Below are 6,000 nucleotides of genomic sequence, written 5' to 3' on the forward strand. Positions count from 1 at the left end.
AGGGGGTGCGCAGAGGAAAGAAGGGGGCGCGCAGATGAAAGAAGGGGGGCGCGCAGAGGAAAGAAGGGGGGCGCAGAGGAAAGAAGGGGGCGCAGAGGAAAGAAGGGGCGCGCAGAGGAAAGAAGGGGGCGCGAGAGGAAAGAAGGGGGCACGCAGAGGAAAGAAGGGGGCGCGCAGAGGAAAGAAGGGGGCGCGCAGAGGAAAGAAGGGGGGCGCAGAGGAAAGAAGGGGGCGCGCAGAGGAAAGAAGGGGGCGCGCAGAGGAAGAAGGGGGCGCGCAGAGGAAAGAAGGGGGGCGCGCAGAGGAAAGAAGGGGGCGCGCAGAGGAAAGAAGGGGGCGCGCAGAGGAAAGAAGGGGGCGCGCAGAGGAAAGAAGGGGGCGCAGAGGAAAGAAGGGGGTGCACAGAGGAAAGAAGGGGGCGCCAGAGGAAAGAAGGGGGCGCGAGAGGAAAGAAAGGGGGCGCGCGAGAGGAAAGCAGGGGGCGCGCAGAGGAAAGAAGGGGGCGCGCAGAGGAAAGAAGGGGGCGCGCAGAGGAAAGAAGGGGGCGCGCAGAGGAAAGAAGGGGGCGCGCAGAGGAAAGAAGGGGGCGCGCAGAGGACCAGTGCACATTCAAAAGCGCCCAAGATCTTCTCCTTATCTCAACAAACAAATGTCACTTGTCTTCGTGGTCAGTGTACTTTTTGGCCAATTAATATTACAAGATAAATAAATCAAATAAATAAATCAATCTGAAATCAAACAAGACATGAATTTTTTTTTTTTTTTTTGTCTAAAGGAAATATTAAATAACAATAAACGGAATAATGATTTGATTATTCAAATCAAATCAAATCAAATTTTATTGGTCACATGCGCCGAATACAACAGGTGGAGACATTACAGTGAAATGCTTACTTACAGCCCTTAACCAACAGTGCATTTATTTTAAACAAAAAAAGTAAGAATATAACAACAATAAAAAAGTGTTGAGAAAAAAAGAGCAGAAGTAAAATAAAGTGACAGTAGGGAGGCTATATATACAGTAAAATAAAGTGACAGTAGGGAGGCTATATATACAGGGGGGTACCGTTGCATAGTCAATGTGCAGGGGCACCGGCTAGTTGAGGTAGTTGAGGTAATATGTACATGTGGGTAGAGTTAAAGTGACTATGCCTAAATACTTAACAGAGTAGCAGCAGCGTAAAAAGGATGGGGTGGGGGGGCAGTGCAAATAGTCCGGGTAGCCATGATTAGCTGTTCAGGAGTCTTATGGCTTGGGGGTAGAAGCTGTTGAGAAGTCTTTTGGACCTAGACTTGGCACTCCGGTACCGCTTGCCGTGCGGTAGCAGAGAGAACAGTCTATGACTAGGGTGGCTGGAGTCTTTGACAATTTTGAGGGCCTTCCTCTGACACCGCCTGGTATAGAGGTCCTGGATGGCAGGGAGCTTTGCCCCAGTGATGTACTGGGCCGTACGCACTACCCTCTGTAGTGCCTTGCGGTCAGAGGCCAAGCAGTTGCCATACCAGGCGGTGATGCAACCAGTCAGGATGCTCTCGATGGTGCAGCTGTAGAATTTTTTGAGGATCTGAGGACCCATGCCAAATCTTTTTAGTCTCCTGAGGGGGGAATAGGCTTTGTCGTGCCCTCTTCACGACTGTCTTGGTGTGTTTGGACCATGATAGTTCGTTGGTGATGTGGATACCAAGGAACTTGAAGCTCTCAACCTATTCCACTACAGCCCCGTCGATGAGAATGGGGGCGTGCTCAGTCCTCTTTTTTTTTTCCTGTAGTCCACAATCATCTCCTTTGTCTTGGTCACGTTGAGGGAGAGGTTGTTGTCCTGGCACCACACGGCCAGATCTCTGACCTCCTCCCTATAGGCTGTCTCATCGTTGTCGGTGATCAGGCCTACCACTGTTGTGTCGTCGGCAAACTTAATGATGGTGTTGGAGTCGTGCCTGGCCATGCAGTCATGGGTGAACAGAGAGTACAGGAGGGGACTGAGCACGCACCCCTGAGGGGCCCCCGTGTTGAGGATCAGTGTGGCAGATGTGTTGTTACCTACCCTTACCACCTGGGGGCGGCCCGTCAGGAAGTCCAGGATCCAGTTGCAGAGGGAGGTGTTTAGTTCCAGGATCCTTAGTTTAGTGATGAGCTTAGAGGGCACTATGGTGTTGAATGCTGAGCTGTAGTCAATGAATAGCATTCTCACGTAGGTGTTCCTCTTGTCCAGGTGGGAAAGGGCAGTGTGGAGTGCGATAGAGATTGCATCATCTGTGGATCTGTTGGGGCGGTATGCAAATTGGAGTGGGTCTAGGGTTTCTGGGATTATGCTGTTGATGTGAGCCATGACCAGTCTTTCAAAGCACTTCATGGCTACAGACGTCAGTGCTACGGGTCGGTAGTCATTTAGGCAGGTTATCTTAGAGTTCTTGGGCACGGGGACTATGGTGGTCTGCTTGAAACATGTTGGTATTACAGACTCAGTCAGGGACATGTTGAAAATGTCAGTGAAGACACTTGCCAGTTGGTCAGCACATGCTCGGAGTACACGTCCTGGTAATCCGTCTGGCCCTGCGGCCTTGTGAATGTTGACCTGCTTAAAAGTCTTACTCACATCGGGCTACGGAGAGCGTGATCACATAGTCGTCCGGAACAGCTGGTGCTCTCATGCATGCTTCAGTGTTGCTTGCCTCGAAGCGAGCATAGAAGTGGTTTAGCTCGTCTGGTAGGCTTGTGTCACTGGGCAGCTCGCGGCTGTGCTTCCCTTTGTAGTCTGTAATAGTTTTCAAGCCCTGCCACATCCGACGAGCGTCAGAGCCAGTGTAGTATGATTCAATCTTAGACCTGTATTGACTCTTTGCCTGTTTGATGGTTCGTCGGAGGTCATAGCGGGATTTCTTATAAGCGTCCGGGTTAGAGTCCCGTTCCTTGAAAGCGGCAGCTCTACCCTTTAGCTCAGTGCGAATGACAGGGATCTGGGCCTTGTTGGGTGTCTGTAGAATATCCTTCGCGAACGCCTCGTTGAAGAAAAAGTCTTCGTCCAATACGAGGTGAGTAATCGCTGTCCTGATATCCAGAAGCTCTCTTTGGTTATAAGAGACGATGGCAGAAACATTATGTACAAAATAAATTACAAATAACGCGGAAAAACACACATAATAGTACAATTGGTTAGAGGGCTGTAAAACGGCAGCCATCTTCTTCCGGCGCTGTTCTTCAAATGTTGTGTCTTTAATTAACAGTTCTAGTTCAACCCGTGCACCATACATTTTGGGAAATAAATAGTAATGGCTTCCTAACAACACAAAAAAAGTATGAATGGGTCATTCTTCATGTTTTTGATCTTCTATATTATGTAATAGAATAAACAGATAAAGGTTCTGTATTGATATGGGAGCTAGGTATAACTCACTACCCAGCCATTTCACAAGTTGGTATTTTTTCAGTAGCCGCCTTGAATGTCAGAGACGTTTCTCGTAGAAATATAGCTACTTTGACTGGACAATTAGCCTACGATACGAAAAAGCTACGATTGAATAGGTTAAAAGTATAGCCTATCCATTTAGTGAAATGAATGATTGAGGACGACGGGGTTTATGCAGTACTCCATGGTGTCCATCTCTATACCTGTGGTGTCGGTGAAGCAGTAATGCGTCCATATAGGCCTGTTTACTACTGTGCATCTGGCCCACTTGAGGCTGGAATCAACCCTCCTCTTCCTCTTCCTCCTCCTCCACCACCTGCACCTCCCCTTCCTCCTCCTCCTCCATCTAGTCATCAACCACTTCACTAGGACAGCACATCTACTGATTCAACTAGTCATCTAGTCATCAACCACTTCACTAGGACAGCACATCTACTGATTCAACTAGTCATCTAGTCATCAACCACTTCACTAGGACAGCACATCTACTGATTCAACTAGTCATCTAGTCATCAACCACTTCACTAGGACAGCACATCTACTGATTCAACTAGTCATCTAGTCATCAACCACTTCACTAGGACAGCACATCTACTGATTCAACTAGTCATCTAGTCATCAACCACTTCACTAGGACAGCACATCTACTGATTCAACTAGCCATCTAGTCATCAACCACTTCACTAGGACAGCACATCTACTGATTCAACTAGTCATCTAGTCATCAACCACTTCACTAGGACAGCACATCTACTGATTCAACTAGTCATCTAGTCATCAACAACTTCACTAGTACAATCAGGTTGTAGAGGTTTATCTGTCTAAAATCTTAATTGGTATTCTTCATTGTTTGTGATAATATTGAATCAACCGAGTGGCGCAGTGGTCTAAGGCACTGCATCGCAGTGCTAGCAGTGCCACTAGAGATCCTGGTTCGAATCCAGGCTCTGTCGTAGCCGGCTGCGACCGGGAGACCCATGGGGCGGCGCACAATTGGCCCAGGGGAGGGAATGGCCGGCAGGGATGTAGCTCAGTTGGTGGAGCATGGCGTTTGCAATGCCAGGGTTGTGGGTTCGATTCCCACGGGGGGAAAGTATGAACAAATAAATAATAATAATGTATGCACTCTCTAAGTTGCTCTCGATAAGAGCATCTGCTAAATGATTAAAATGTAAAGTGAAGGATTAATCTACCTATAACTGAAGGCAGCCAGTGTATAAAAACTGCACCAGACAGATACAAATGAGAGTTTTACTGTGTTTTACTATAGACCATTAGGCCACAGTCAAGAGCATGGGGACTCTTAATTTGAAGGGACATTTTTCACTATGGTTCTACTGATGCTGCCAAGGGAACAGAGATGAACCAGTGGAGTAGCTGGTGCAAAGCTACGCTAACAAGCATGTTGGGAGAATGAAACCACGTGGGATAAACGTTCAGGACAGGTAGTGAGTGAAAATGTAAAGTGACCCGTTCAGCCACTGTCTGGATTATTCCATGGAACTTCTTATGCGTTTTTTTTCTTTGCAATGTTTTTATTTACAATGTTTTTTTGTTAAAAAAACCAACAACAACAACCCAACAACCCCCCCCCCAACAACAACAACCCCCCTCAAACAAACACAGAGACAGTCAGCCAATGAAATTACAGGATCAATCATACTAATTAGAAAGGCAGAAGCATGCATGATAAGAAATGGAGGCTCATTGTCACACCTGTGACATATGCTTTAAGATACAAACGTCAAATACATGTCGACAATCCTTCCTCCAAAAGGACCCTTCTATGGGATCACATGTCATGAAAATCCCCCAAAAAGCCATGTTCTTCTTTATTTTCCTAGCTTCGTGAGGAATCACCCAAAGAGCAAATTCACAATGGAAACCTTAGTCCTACCCTGAACCTCTCGTTGAGTCTTTGAAAGGAAGTTCAAATCCAAGGACATAGAAAGAATCCAATGGAACACGGTGATGTCATAGAGAATGATAGAGGCCTCTAGTGGCCAAAACCCGTATTATCATGGGCAGGGCCTTTGAGGGCTTCCACCATTTTAATTAATGTAGACAACTGGGTGGGACTTCCATCTTTATTGGCTGGCCACGCCTCCAACCACACCCGTACCTGCAGCCTTACAGGCGTACTGCCTAATAGCCAACTATCATCACAATACATTGTGTTAACACAGGCTTGGCCGACTATCATCACAATACATCGTGTTAACACAGGCTTGGCCGACTATCATCACAATACATTGTGTTAACACTGGCTTGGCCAACTATCATCACAATACATTGTGTTAACACAGGCTTGGCCAACTATCATCACAATACATTGTGTTAACGTAGGATTGGCCAACTATCATCACAATACATTGTGTTAACACAGGCTTGGCCAAGTACATATATCAACACATTAATTTTCTAGTTTTATCATGTAATCATTTTCGGGGGCAATTTCATTTTGGCTTTATGCTTTCAAGTTACCACGTTCCATTCACCATTACACTCTGTTCATTCTGCTTCAGTCACTGCCTATGGACACCACCCGGCTCCACACTGCAAGCCTGCAGACATCAAGCATCTGTGCCACGTG

The sequence above is a fragment of the Coregonus clupeaformis genome, unplaced genomic scaffold (genome assembly GCF_020615455.1).
Source record: "Coregonus clupeaformis isolate EN_2021a unplaced genomic scaffold, ASM2061545v1 scaf0338, whole genome shotgun sequence".
Lineage (NCBI taxonomy): Eukaryota > Metazoa > Chordata > Actinopteri > Salmoniformes > Salmonidae > Coregonus > Coregonus clupeaformis.